Raw genomic sequence first — 15,296 nt, forward strand, 5'->3', positions numbered from 1 at the left:
CAAACAGCCATGTGATAATGGCCAGATCATCTGTTTTAGTGATGCTAATTGAGGGATAAATATTGCCCAGGACATTGGGGAGAACTCTCCTGCTCTTCTTCAAAATAGCGGAACAGGATCTTTTACACACACCTGAGAGAGCAGACAAGGCCTCACTTTAATGTCTGATCCGAAAGACACTGCAGCATCCCCTCAGTATTGCACTGTAGTATCAGCATAGATTGTACCTGGAGTGGGACTTGAACCCACAACCTTCTGACTCAGAGGTGAGAGTGCCATTGGTTCATAAGCTTCTAAAAAAAACTTTCCTCCTACCCTATGCTGCAGACTGTAGCCAGCTGGTCCTCAAGATTAACATCTGACACTTAACCTCTGACACTTCATGCATGTGTACTCTTTTCGGTACTCTGCTGATCCAGAGTAGGCCACAACAAGCATGTCATGCACATCACACATTTACCCTCTGATCCAACCATTTCTATAATCACAACTGTATTGCTACTCACTGATGCTCTCTTTACATCATGTTCTCCTTGGCCTCTCTTGCCCTGTTTACTAATTTAACACAACTTTTAGAAATCTTTTAGAATTTGCTATATCTTAATATTATAATTTAACGCACCATTTTAAATATCTTTCCCATTTAAATATAATTAATATAGCTACCTTTCAAATGAAATTAGATACTATCTTAAATACTATCTTAATTTCGCTCAACAACAACTTGCATTTATATAGCGCCTTTAATGTAATAAAACATTCCAAGGCACTTCCCAGAGGCGTTATCAAATGTTAGGTGAGCAAAAGCTTGGTCAAAGAAATAGCTTATAAGGAGCGTCTTAAAGGAGGAGAGAGGTAGAGAAGGAAAGGTTTTGGAGTTTAGAGTCTCAGTAGCTGAAGGACACGGCCGCCAATGGTAGGAAATGAAAATTGGGGATACGCAAGAGACCAGAATCTCCCACAACTTTGTCTTTTACATACAGGGGTATGTGACAATTCGGAAAGATAGACAAGAAGGGAAAGGAGGTGGGGTAGCTCTGTTAATAAATGAAGATATCAGGGCAGTTGTGAGAGATGATATTGGCTCTAATGAACAAAATGTTGAATCATTGTGGGTGGAGATTGGAGATAGTAAGGGGAAAAACTCACTGGTGGGCGTAGTTTATAGGCCCCCAAATAATAACTTCACGGTGGGGCGGGCAATAATCAAGGGAATAATGGAGGCATGTGAAAAAGGAACGGCAGTAATCATAGGGGATTTTAACCTACATATCGATTGGTCAAATCAAATCGCACGGGGTAGCCTTGAGGAGGAATTCATAGAATGCATACGGGATTGTTTCTTAGAACAGTATGTTACAGAACCTACAAGGGAGCAAGCGATCTTAGATCTGGTCCTGTGTAATGAGACAGGAATAAAAACGATCTCCTAGTAAAAGATCCTCTCGGAATGAGTGATCACAGTATGGTTGAATTCGTAATACAGATTGAGGGTGAGGAAGTAGTGTCTCAAACGAGCGTTCTATGCTTAAACAAAGGGGACTATAGTGGGATGAGGGCAGAGTTGGCTAATGTAGCCTGGAAACACAGACTAAACGGTGGCACAATTGAGGAACAGTAGAGGACTTTTAAGGAGCTCTTTCATAGTGCTCAACAAAAATATATTCCAGTGAAAAAGAAGAGCGGTAAGAAAAGGGATAACCAGCCATGGATAACCAAGGAAATAAAGGAGAGTATCAAATTAAAAACCAATGCGTATAAGATGGCCAAGGTTAGTGGGAAACTAGAAGATTGGGAAAATTTTAAACGACAGCAAAGAATGACGAAGAAAGCAATAAAGAAAGGAAAGATAGATTACGAAAGTAAACTTGCGCAAAACATAAAAACAGATAGTAAAAGCTTTTACCGATATATAAAACGGAAAAGAGTGACTAAAGTAAATGTTGGTCCCTTAGAAGATGAGAAGGGGGATTTAATCATGGGAAATGTGGAAATGGCTGAGACCTTAAACAATTATTTTGCTTCGATCTTCACAGTGGAAGACACAAAAACCATGCCAAAAATTGCTGGTCACAGGAATGTGGGAAGGGAGGACCTTGAGACAATCACTATCACTGGGGGTGTAGTGCTGGACAGGCTATTGGGACTCAAGGTAGACAAGTCCCCTGGTCCTGATGAAATGCATCCCAGGGTATTAAAAGAGATGGCAGAAGTTATAGCAGATGCATTCGTTATAATCTACCAAAATTCTCTGGACTCTGGGGAGGTACCAGCAGATTGGAAAGCAGCTAATGTAACGCCTCTGTTTAAAAAAGGGGGCAGACAAAAGGCAGGTAACTATAGGCCGGTTAGTTCAACATCTGTAGTGGGGAAAATGCTTGAAGCTATCATTGAGGAAGAAATAGCGGGACATCTAGATAGGAATAGTGCCATCAAGCAGACGCAACATGGATTCATGAAGGGGAAATCATGTTTAACTAATTTACTGGAATTCTTTGAGGATATAACGAGCATGGTGGATAGAGGTGTACCGATGGATGTGGTGTATTTAGATTTTCAAAAGGCATTCGATAAGGTGCCACACAAAAGGTTACTGCAGAAGATAAAGGTACGCGGAGTCAGAGGAAATGTATTAGCATGGATTGAGAATTGGCTGGCGAACAGAAAGCAGAGAGTCGGGATAAATGAGTCCTTTTCGGGTTGGAAATTGGTGGTTAGTGGTGTGCCACAGGGATCGGTGCTGGGACCACAACTGTTTACAATATACATAGATGACCTGGAAGAGGGGACAGAGTATAGTGTAACAAATATTGCAGATGACACAAAGATTAGTGGGAAAGCGGGTTGTGTAGAGGACACAGAGAGGCTGCAAAGAGATTCAGATAGGTAAAGCGAATGGGCTAAGGTTTGGCAGATGGAATACAATGTCGGAAAGTGTGAGGTCATCCACCTTGGAAAAAAAAAACAGTACAAGGGAATATTATTTGAATGGGGAGAAATTACAACATGCTGCGGTGCAGAGGGACCTGGGGGTCCTTGTGCATGAATCCCAAAAATTTAGTTTGCAGGTGCAGCAGGTAATCAGGAAGGCAAATGGAATGTTGGTCTTCATTGCGAGAGGGATGGAGAACAAAAGCAGGGAGGTCCTGCTGCAACTGTATAGGGTATTGGTGAGGCCGCACCTGGAGTACTGCGTGCAGTTTTGGTCACCTTACTTAAGGAAGGATATACTAGCTTTGGAGGGGGTACAGAGGCGATTCACTCGGCTGATTACGGAGATGAGGGGGTTACCTTATGATGATAGATTGAGTAGACTGGGTCTTTACTCGTTGGAGTTCAGAAGGATGAGGGGTGATCTTATAGAAACATTTAAAATAATGAAAAGGATAGACAAGATAGAGGCAGGGAGGTTGTTTCCACTGGTCGGGGAGACTAGAACTAGGGGGCACAGCCTCAAAATACGGGGGAGCCAATTTAAAACCGAGTTGAGAAGGAATTTCTTCTCCCAGAGGGTTGTGAATCTGTGGAATTCTCTGGCCAGGGAAGCAGTTGAGGCTAGCTTATTGAATGTATTCAAATCACAGATGGATAGATTTTTAACCAATAAGGGAATTAAGGGTTACGGGGAGCGGGCGGGTAAGTGGAGCCGAGTCCACGGCCAGATCAGCCATGATCTTGTTGAATGGCGGAGCAGGCTCGAGGGGCTAGATGGCCTACTCCTGTTCCTAATTCTTATGTTCTTATGTTCAAAGAAAAGCAAACAGCTTTTGGAACGTTTGTTCAGCAATACAAGCTATGATCCACAATGCCATCTTTGCTATGATGTTTTTGCAAAAAATTATTATATACCTGTTAGGTTTTTTTGTTAAAAACTGCATTGTGCAACAATACATCCTTTACTTCAAGGGCACTGATTAAACAATGAATGTAGATATTTTGATATTACACTCACACGTTTATCTGTTCTGATACTGAACTAAACTAGACTTTGCATAAACATAGAGGGAAATACAATTTTTCTCCAATATAGCAGGAAAAATCAATAATATTTAAAAAAAGGTTTAAAGTGATGTAAAACGCTAAACAACCGGCGTTATTTTACAAGACCATGATGTATGCGTTTTGAAAGGTAGAAAGTCGAACGGTACAAAACTGTTTTGGCAAGAAAATGACGGAAAGCTTCTTTGTAAAGTACTTTGAATTGTTTTATTTTCTGTTGCCCTTTCGGTTCTATTTTTAAAGAGTCAGTCCAACATGCTTGGGAGCAGCAATCAAAAATAAATTGCAAGAGCTGTTAAATGCAACCCAAATAAATGATGCACACAAATTACTCAGTTCATTTAAAGTAGCGAAAGGTGATGCACGAAAGCTTTTTCTCTGTCGGTAATCTACAGTAGCTCCTCGGTGTTGTCCTCTCCCCTGAATCCGGACCGTGCAAATAAGGCTTAATTTCCTACAGTCCTCTTAACATCTGCCAAATTACCCCGCAAGTTGTTGCAACATTGCAACTCCATTGTGAAGCAGCTCTAAGTTTAGTATTTGCACATCGTCTCGAAAATGAACACGAAAGTTTTAATTGTAGCGTCAGCCACATTGCACGTTAAATCATGAAATAGCCGTCACTTACAAGGACCCTTTTTTGGTAAAACGATGCAAATGATTTCGCCATCTCTTGTCTCCGGATATGTTGCATCAAAAGTAAGCTCGAAGCTTACAAGATGTTGGATGGTGCAGCAATACCGAGCTGGACCCGCTTTACCTGGGTCGGGCAAGCACTGGGAGTCTGGAGCAATCCACAACGCTTGGCCGGGGCTCCTCACGCCGGCTTTGTTGCTCTGGGCACCCTGGTAACTGTGACGCCACGTCTCCCCTGCAGCCAAAAGCTCCTGTTACAGTCTCCTCTGACAGGTGAAAGAGAGAAAGCATTCAGCACCAGTGACACTTCACGTGCCTTTTAAAATCAATGGATTTAAATGTGTATGTGTTTAATTGTATGTGTGTCAATCAGTGACTCAATGGGTAGCACTCTCGCTTCCTGAGTCAGGAGGTTGTGGGTTCAAACCCCACTCCAGAGACTTGAGCACAATAAATGTAGGCTGACGCTCCGTGGGAGTGCTGCACTGTCGGAAGTGCTATCTTTCAGATGAAACATTAAATCGAGACCCTGTCTGCTGTGTAAAATATCCCATGGCCCTGCTTTGAAGAAGGGGGGAGGGTTAGCTCTGGTTTCCCCGGCCAATATTTATCCCTCAATCAACATAACAAAAACAGATTATCTGGTCATTATCACATTGCTGTTTGTGGGAGTTTGCTGTGTGCAAATTGGCTGCTGCGATTCCTAAATTACAACAGTGACTACACTTCCAAAAGAACTTCATTAACTGTAAAGCACTTTGGGATATTTGGTGGTTGTGAAAGGTGCTATATAAATGCAAGTCTTTCTTAAATAACCCATTAAATGTTAAGGCTTGTTGAAATAGATGTAACAACGTATTGACAATGAACAAACCTGGCCCTGAAAAATGAATTTTTTTGTATTTATGGAGTGTCAAATTTCTCCATTGTGATAAAAATGACCATTAAAAAGAATTAAAGTTTGTTCATTATATTTCAGCATCTACTTTATCCCTATGTGAGAGTCTCAATCTTTATTTTGCTCTTTGTAACATTTTTAAGAAGACCGGAAAAAAACCCTTCTCGTTTCCTGTTTTTTTCTCTGAGAATTCTGCAACATGATTGGCTGCTTAGACAGCTTGTTGACGTCACAGCAGCATCACACGAGGGAATTTTCATTACAGAGCGCTGAAATCAATTGAACATTGAAAAAGGCAAACATCTTCCCACCAAAATCACAAGTGGGCAGTTTTCTTCGAGGCCAGCGGCGAGCGCCTTTGCCTCACCGCTTACAGCAAATTACAGGTCCATGCATTTATTTTTGTTAAATTACTGTGGATGCTGGAAATCTGAAATAAAAGTCGCAAACAGAGTTACCGTTTCCGGTCAATGACCTTTCATCAGAACTGGAAGAGGTTAGAGATTTAACAGTTTTTAAGCAAGTACAGAGGCAGGGAAAGGGTGGGGTGAGAGAACAAAAAGGAAGATCTGTGTTAGGGTGGAAGACAGGAGAGATTAAATGACAAAAGGGATGATGGTGTGAGACAAAAGGGGATGATAATGGGACAAGTAAAGAAACAGAAGATGTGTCCAGAGGAGGTGTAAATGGTAACAGTAGAACCATGGCTAATATGTTCATCTCTTTCCTATTGTAAGGCAACCGTAGTATGACACAAGTGCCCAATTTCACTGTCGAGTTGCCTGTGAGAAAGTACGGGTGGTCACCGATGGGAGCCATGTGGCTCTAGATCCCTGCTCCTCCTCACCTGTGCACTGTGACACAGAAGATGATGAGAACACCTCCAAGTTTCCCTCCAAGTCACATACCTTTCGCCATTTTCACTGGGTCAAAATCTCAGAACTTCCTACCTAACAGCACTGTGGGAGTATCTTTACCACACGGACTGCAACAATTCAAGAAGAAGGTCCACCACCACCTCTCCAGAGCAATTAGGCATGTGCAATAACTGCTGGCTTTGCCAGCAATGTCCACATCCCGAGAATGAATGGAAAATAAAAACACACCAGTGCTACCTTCATAATCTCACTTAATATATCATCTGGCATGTGTGTAACTGCAGTGATGCTTGCAAATGATTTTGCTGTACTGACATGGGTCACTGGCAGTATCAGGTCTACAATAACCAAAAAGGAACACATGTTAGAATGCTGGCCTCAAAAGAAATCTTCGAAAAGATCTTCAAGTCTTGCACGATGCAGTGTGTGATCTTTGTGTAGTTGTGTGTATACCTGTGTGGCAGTGAGTGTAATGAGGCACAAGACTTAAGAGCAGGATGGTATAAATTCTAAGTTGTGGTTTCACCTTTCTCTGCTCTCTCCATGCTCTTGTAGACAAGAATATTCAAGGGAGTCCAAGCCATCTTATTTCTGAGCCCTTCTCTAGTTTGGTTTGCTCCCTTGTATTTAATCTCACCATGCGAACAGAGAAGTATCCTTGATTTTTGGTAAGTTGATGGACCACCTATATAGTGACATACCTACCTATTATGGATATCAGTAAGTGACCATGCATTATGCATTGAGATTATGTTGCTATGATTTGGTTTGGTGAAGCCCATGGAAGATAAGAGTATTTTTCAGTCATAAATTTCAGCTTGAATGTGTGATCTGCAGAAATATGAATATACATGAGATGCTATGAAAGCTGTATACTTGTGCGAAGGCTTTGCATGGGTGAGCGGTACATTTGAAACATGCAACTCCTTGAGGCACGCAAACTTGGGCCATTTACCTGGTACATGATGCTGCTGGGTAGGCTTACCTTGTCAAGTTCCTAAATATATGTCATCTTCTTGCTCCTGCAGATATTGTAAACAGCATTGAGTCTGGCTGGAACCTTCTAAGAACATAACACCATAAGAATTAGGAGCAGAAGTAGGCCATACAACCCCTCAAACCTGCTCCGCCATTCAAAAGATCATGGCTGATCTTTTACCTCAACTCCACTTTCCTGCATTATCTTCATATCCCTTAATTCCCTAGTGTCCAAAAATCTATCTATCTCAGCCTTGAATAATCTCAACGAATGAGTATCCACAGCCCTCTGAAGTAGAGAATTCCAAAGATTCACAACCCTCTGAGTGAAGAAACTTCTACTCATCTCAGTTCTGAATGGCCGACCCCTTATTCTGAGATTAGACCCCTTAGTTCTAGACTCCCCAGCCAGGGGTAACAGCCTTGCAGCATTTACCCTGTTAAGTGCGCAAAGAATTTTATATGTTACAATGAGAAACGACCATATGGGAGAGTGCCCTGATGTACCAAACAGGACAACCCTGCTCTCACTCAGTCTATGCAGTGGCACAGTCACTTCACCAGCACTCAAACATCCCCAGCATCGAAGCACTGACCACACTCGACCAGCTCTGTTGGGCGGGCCACAGCGTCCGCATGCCCGACACGAGACTCCCAAAGCAAGCATTCTACTTGGAACTCCTACATGGCAAGTGAGCCCCAGGTGGGCAGAGAAAATGTTCAAGGACACCCTCAAAGCTTCCTTGATAAAGTACAACATCCTCACCGGCACCTGGGGATCCCTGGCCCAAGACCGCCCTAAGAGGAGGAAGAGCACCTCGAGTCGCGTCGCCAAGAGCATGCAGAAATCAAGCGGAGGCAGCGGAAGGAGCGTGCGGCAAATCAGACTCCCCACCCACCCTTTCCTTCAACCACTGTCTGTCCCACCTGTGACAGAAACTGTAATTCCCGTATTGGACTGTACAGTCACTGAGAACTCACTGTTGGAGTGCAAGCAAGTCTTCCTCGATTTCAAGGGACTGCTTATGAATGAATTAATGAACTCAAACAGGGTCAGGACCATCGCTTGCCCACAGGCTTCATTTGGTGTCTTTGAATTCGGTTTGCCTTCCCTTGCTTTTTGCCTGTCAAACCTTTCCTCAGTGCAGCCTTTGGAAAGGTGACAAATATTTAAAAAATAACTTGTCTTTAGATTGACTCAAACTATTTTGTTGAGAGGTGAGAAGGAAACAATCAGAGCTGTTCATTCTTATTGACACAGTTTATAAAATACAAACACATGTCCTTCAAAACCAAATCCACACAATAGTCCCAAAGGGCCAAACAAATGTACCAACCTTGCTTCCTAAAAAAGCCCGTAAAAAATCCAAACTTCAACAAAAACCACAGGATTTCAGGAAACCTATAAACAACCTCCAAAGGGTAACAAGGAAAAGGTTGGATTTAATTCTCCAAACTCCAAAGCACAGCAAAAATTCTCTGATGCAACTAAACCAACATTTATATGGCCAGAGGAAATGACTATTAATCCGTAGAATTTCTGCCGTAAGTGTGAGTTTTTAAACAATACAATAAAAAGTGTAAGAAACCACTGTGCATGAAATCTGCCCCTATCAGCCTGCTAATAACATTTTGTAAAGTCAGCAACACACATGGAGAAAGTCCTTTGTAAATATTCCTCAGATGCACTTGCACAACAATTCTCTTTCTAACTGGCCAAACAGAAGCAATCTTTCTTTATTTGTAATGTATGTTTCTTCTCAAGTCATAAGTTACAAAATCTCCTTCTTGTCTCTACAGATGAGCTGTGTTCTTCATGCTCCATTGTATCCATCCATGAGGCCTTAACCATTTCAAAGGACAGCGAGAAGGCACAAAATCTTCCAGCAAGGTCGAATTCTCAGCAACCACTGAACAGTTTCCACGCGTGGCGGATTTAGGAGGGATGAAGCATCTGCTTTATTATTTTTAAAACTGATTGTTTTCTCATCACGGCTTCTGAAGTATCAGAAGAAAAGAAAGACTGTTATTTGACGCAGTGCAGCCATAAATATCTACATAAACAGTGACAAAAGTGCGAGGTTAAGAGCATAAGAATTAGGAGCAGGAGTAGGCCATACAGTCCCTCAAGCCTGCTCCGCCATTCAATAAGATCATGGTTGATCTTCTACCTCAACACCACCTTCCTGCACTGTCCCCATATCCCTTGATTTTCTTAATCTTCAAAAATGGTCTGTTTCCTACTTGAGTCCCTCTCATTAGTCTAGGACTGGGATAATCCAATGACTCAGCAACATGATAGCACTTGAAACTTCACCCTAACATGAAAAGGAGACTTGACGCACTGAGCAAGACAGAGGAAAAGAGATAGAGGCTTGAAGTGGCATGAAAGATGAGCGAAGTCACCTCAAAACAAACTAGCTTACCGATTAAACAAAGCACATCCAAACATTTCCCCATAATCTGGATATGGCTTATAGGAGGCAACCCCATCTTCAGATATGAAAGTAGGAAATTGGACAATGCTAAATGTTTTTTTTGAACTGTGTTATTCTAACTGACTTTTTAAGTGAAAATATGTGTTAACATTTTAAATGTTATTCATTAATAAACATTCAAATGAAAATATAATTATCAGTGTTAATTGATTACAGTGCAAACGCTGTCCTTCCCTCCAACTAACTCAATAAAAAAACGCTAAATACATTAAAGTAAGTGTGGGCTCAACGTTTATTACTGATGCTGTGTTCTACATTTTATTGATTGAACAAACTCTACCTTAATCATAATTTCATTATCCCTAAACTGCAAATAAGTGCCCCAGTGATCTAGATGCTGAGTTTTTCAAACAAATTGTACAATCCACACAATTAAAGTCAGCAGCCTTAAAAGAACAGTTACACTTTGGCAGCTGAATGATACTTTGGTCCTGAAATTTCCCAGGGTCTTTTACAACATATAAATGCCACAGGGGCCTGATGTCTGCCCACTGGTGATGTGTACTGCCAACTCCACTGAAATTCCCCTATTAGTTTACTTACATATTGTACAACAACTCAGCAGCATAAATTTCAGTAAAACATTGAGGGGATGATGGGGCGGAAATTATGTTGCTGCAGGATTTAAAAGCTAACAGCAACTTAAACTGCACTAAATTCTTACCAAATTGTTCCTACACGTTTTCTGAGACGACTTTCAGATAGGCCCGAGCGATTTTTAGGAGCAGAGCATGGCATCTGCTCATGATATAGTCGCCCATTTGCAGGTGCTAAGAAGACCCAAACATGTAAAACTCAAAACATTTCAGATATGGACTTGGAGGTGTTGATGGAACAAATGAGGAGGAGGTGAAATAGATTGCTGCGCTGTCAGAAAAGGAAGCCGGAGAAAGAAGCAACCTGAGTCACGCGGAGCGAGGTAACATTGGCGCAGAGTTCTACCACTCTCTCACCACCAGGATAGCACGCCACTGTCGGGAAAAAATTCAATGACTTTGCAAAGTCATAAGAACAAAAGAACATAAGAATTAGGAACAGGAGTAGGCCATCTAGCCCCTCGAGCCTGCTCCGCCATTCAAAAAGATCATGGCTGATCTGGCCGTGGACTCAGCTCCACTTACCCGCCCACTCCCCATAACCCTTAATTTCCTTATTAGTTAAAAATCTATCTATCTGTGACTTGAATACATTCAATGAGCTAGCCTCAACTGCTTCCTTGGGCAGAGAATTCCACAGATTCACAACCCTCTGGGAGAAGAATTTCCTTCTCAACTCGGTTTTAAATTGACTCCCTCGTATTTTGAGGCTGTGCTCCCCAGTTCTAGTCTCCCCGACCAGTGGAAACAACCTCTCTGCCTCTATCTTGTCTATCCCTTTCATTATTTTAAATGTTTCGATAAGATCACCCCTCATCCTTCTGAACTCCAATGAGTAAAGACCCAGTCTACTCAATCTATCACCTCTGGAATCAGCCTAGTGAATCATCTCTGTACCCCTTCCAAGGCTAGTATATCCTTCCTTAAGTAAGGTGACCAAAACTGCAAACAGTACTCCAGGTGCGGCCTCACCAATACCCTATATAGTTGCAGCAGGACCTCCCTGCTTTTGTACTCCATTCCTCTCGCAATGAAGACCAACATTCTGTTCACCTTCCTGATTACCTGCTGCACCTGCAAACTAACCTTTTGGGATTCATGCACAAGGACCCCCAGGTCCCTCTGCACCGCAGCATGTTGTAATTTCTCCCCATTCAAATAATATTCCCTTTTACTGTTTTTTTTTCCAAGGTGGATGACCTCACATTTTCCGACATTGTATTCCATCTGCCAAGCAAATCTGCCCATTCGCTTAAACTATCTAAATCTCTTTGCAGCCTCTCTGTGTCCTCTGCACAACCCGCTTTCCCACTAATCTTTGTGTCATCTGCAAATTTTGTTACACTACACTCTGTCCCGTCTTCCAGGTCATCTATGTATATTGTAAACAGTTGTGGTCCCAGCACCGATCCCTGTGGCACACCACTAACTACCGATTTCCAACCCGAAAAAGACCCATTTATCCCGACTCTCTGCTTTCTGTTAGCCAGCCAATTCTCGATCCATGCTAATACATTTCCTCTGACTCCGCATACCTTTATCTTCTGCAGTAACCTTTTGTGTGGCACCTTATCGAATGCCTTTTGAAAATCTAAATACACCACATCCATCAGTACACCTCTATCCACCATGCTCGTTATATCCTCAAAGAATTCCAGTAAATTAATTAAACATGATTTCCCCTTCATGAATCCATGTTGCGTCTGCTTGATTGCACTATTCCTATCTAGATGTCCCGCTATTTCTTCCTTAATGATAGCTTCAAGCATTTTCCCCACTACAGATGTTAAACTAACCGGCCCATAGTTACCTGCCTTTTGTCTGCCCCCTTTTTTAAATGGAGGCATTACATTAGCTGCTTTCCAATCCGCTGGTACCTCCCCAGAGGCCAGAGAGTTTTGGTAGATTATAACGAATGCATCTGCTATAACTTCCGCCATCTCTTTTAATACCCTGGGATGCATTTCATCAGGACCAGGGAACTTGTCTACCTTGAGTCCCATTAGCCTGTCCAGCACTACCTCCCTAGTGATAGTGATTGTCTCAAGGTCCTCCCTTCTCACATTCCCGTGACCAGCAATTTTTGGCATGGTTTTTGTGTCTTCCACTGTGAAGACCGAAGCAAAATAATTGTTTAAGGTCTCAGCCATTTCCACATTTCCCATGATTAAATCCCCCTTCTCATCTTCTAAGGGACCAACATTTACTTTAGTCACTCTCTTCCGTTTTATATATCGGTAAAAACTTTTACTATCTGTTTTTATGTTTTGCGCAAGTTTACTTTCGTAATCTTTCTTTCCTTTCTTTATTGCTTTCTTAGTCATTCTTTGCTGTCGTTTAAAATTTTCCAATCTTCTAGTTTCCCACTAACCTTGGCCATCTTATACACATTGGTTTTTAATTTGATACTCTCCTTTATTTCCTTGGTTATCCACGGCTGGTTATCCCTTCTCTTACCGCCCTTCTTTTTCACTGGAATATATTTTTGTTGAGCACTATGAAAGAGCTCCTTAAAAGTCCTCCACTGTTCCTCAATTGTGCCACCATTTAGTCTGTGTTCCCAGTCTACTTTAGCTAACTCTGCCCTCATCCCACTGTAGTCCCCTTTGTTTAAGCATAGTACGCTCGTTTGAGACACTACTTCCTCACCCTCAATCTGTATTACAAATTCAACCATACTGTGATCACTCATTCCGAGAGGATCTTTTACTAGGAGATCATTTATTATTCCTGTCTCATTACACAGGACCAGATCTAAGACAGCTTGCTCCCTTGTAGGTTCTGTAACATACTGTTCTAAGAAACAATCCCGTATGCATTCTATGAATTCCTCCTCAAGGCTACCCCGTGCGATTTGATTTGATCAATCGATATGTAGGTTAAAATCCCCCATGATTACTGCCGTTCCTTTTTCACATGCCTCCATTATTCCCTTGATTATTGTCCGCCCCACCATGAAGTTATTATTTGGGGCCTATAAACTACGCTCACCAGTGACTTTTTCCCCTTACTATCTCTAATCTCCACCCACAATGATTCAACATTTTGTTCATTAGAGCCAACATCATCTCTCACAACTGCCCTGATATCATCCTTTATTAACAGAGCTACCCCACCTCCTTTCCCTTCTTGTCTATCTTTCCGAATTGTCAGATACCCCTGTATGTTTAATTCCCAGTCTTGGCCACCCTGCAACCACGTTTCTGTAATGGCCACCAAATCATACCCATTTGTAATGATTTGTACCGTCAACTCATTTACTTTATTTTGAATGCTGCGTGCATTTAGGTGGAGTGTTTTAATACTGGTTTTTAAACCATGATTTTTAGTTTTGACCCCTCCTGCAGCTCCTTTATATTCATACTGCAGTTAGATGCAGGAAGAATGTTCTCGATGTTGGGGAAGTCCAGAACCAGGGGACATAGTCTAATGATAAGGGGTAAGCCATTTAGGACTGAGGTGAGGAGAAACTTCTTCACTCAGAGAGTTGTTAACCTGTGGAATTCCCTACCACAGAGAGTTGTTGATGCCAGTTCATTGGATATATTCAAGAGGGAGTTAGATATGGCCCTTATGGCTAAAAGGATCAAGGGGTATGGAGAGAAAGCAGGAAAGGGGTACTGAGGTGAATGATCAGCCATGATCATATTGAATGGTGGTGCAGGCTCGAAGGGCCGAATGGCCTACGCCTGCACTTATTTTCTATGTTTCTATGTTTCTATCAACACAATTCGACACCAAACCACATAAGGAGATATTAGACCAGAAGACCAAAAGCTTGGTCAAAGAGGTAGGTTTTAAAGAGCATCTTAAAGGAGGAAATTGAGGTAGAGAGGCAGAGAGGTTTAGGGAGGGAATGCCAGAGCTTAGGACCTACGCAGCTGAAGGCACAGCTGCCAATGATGGAGCAATTAAATTCGGGATTGTGCAAGAGGCCAAAATTCGAGGAGTGCAGAGATCATGGAGAGTTGGTAGGGCTGGAGGAGATTACAGAGATCGGTTGGGGTGAGGCCATGGAGGGATTTGCAAACAAGGATGAGAATTTTAAAATTGAGGCATTGCCAGACTGGGAGCCAATGTAGGTCAGCAAACACAGCGGTGACGGGTGAACAGGACTTGGTGTTAGTTAGGATATGGGTAGCAGAGTTTTGAATGGGTATTTCTACAAAAAGAAGAATATTCGGAGAACATCACACCTACGTATAGGCACTTAGATCCCTCTCCCATGATGTGTGATAGATGACATGGGTAATGGTGGATTCCAGTGCCCTCATATGAGGCAACATCAGGAAAGCAGTTTCCTCATTGCAGACATCAATGCAGCATGTGTCAGCCTCATTGGAGCTGGGACTGTTCCCCGTTCTCTCAAAGAAGTCTCCTTCACAGAAGCACATGATGCAGCCTTGAGGCCCCGGAGAATAGATGAGAGAGCCCTATATTCCAGCTTTTAGGCACATAGAGCTGGGCTGCAAGAGATTATCTTTCTGGGCCTTCTGGGCCTGCTAGCAACTATTTGATCTGCCCATCCACTGATTAGTGCCTATTCTGAAGCCTTATCAGTACTTACGGCAGGAGTCGAGAAACATGCTGTAGCTGCCTCCCAGGTTCAATGCCCAGTCTGCGCTCAGTTAAGTCATCTTAATCCGAGTGGTGTAATTGAACTGGGGAGAGAGGGAAAACGAACTAAAGGTTCCTGCTGCTGACTACTGTCTAATGAACCCTTTGTTGCAAAGTCTGCAGGTCGACATCAAACGGGGACAGGATTGGACTTGTCTGTGATTCCTCCCATAGCCGAGTAGACTGCTGACTCTCA

This window comes from Pristiophorus japonicus, chromosome 1 (genome assembly GCF_044704955.1).
Source record: "Pristiophorus japonicus isolate sPriJap1 chromosome 1, sPriJap1.hap1, whole genome shotgun sequence".
Taxonomy (NCBI): Eukaryota; Metazoa; Chordata; class Chondrichthyes; family Pristiophoridae; genus Pristiophorus; species Pristiophorus japonicus.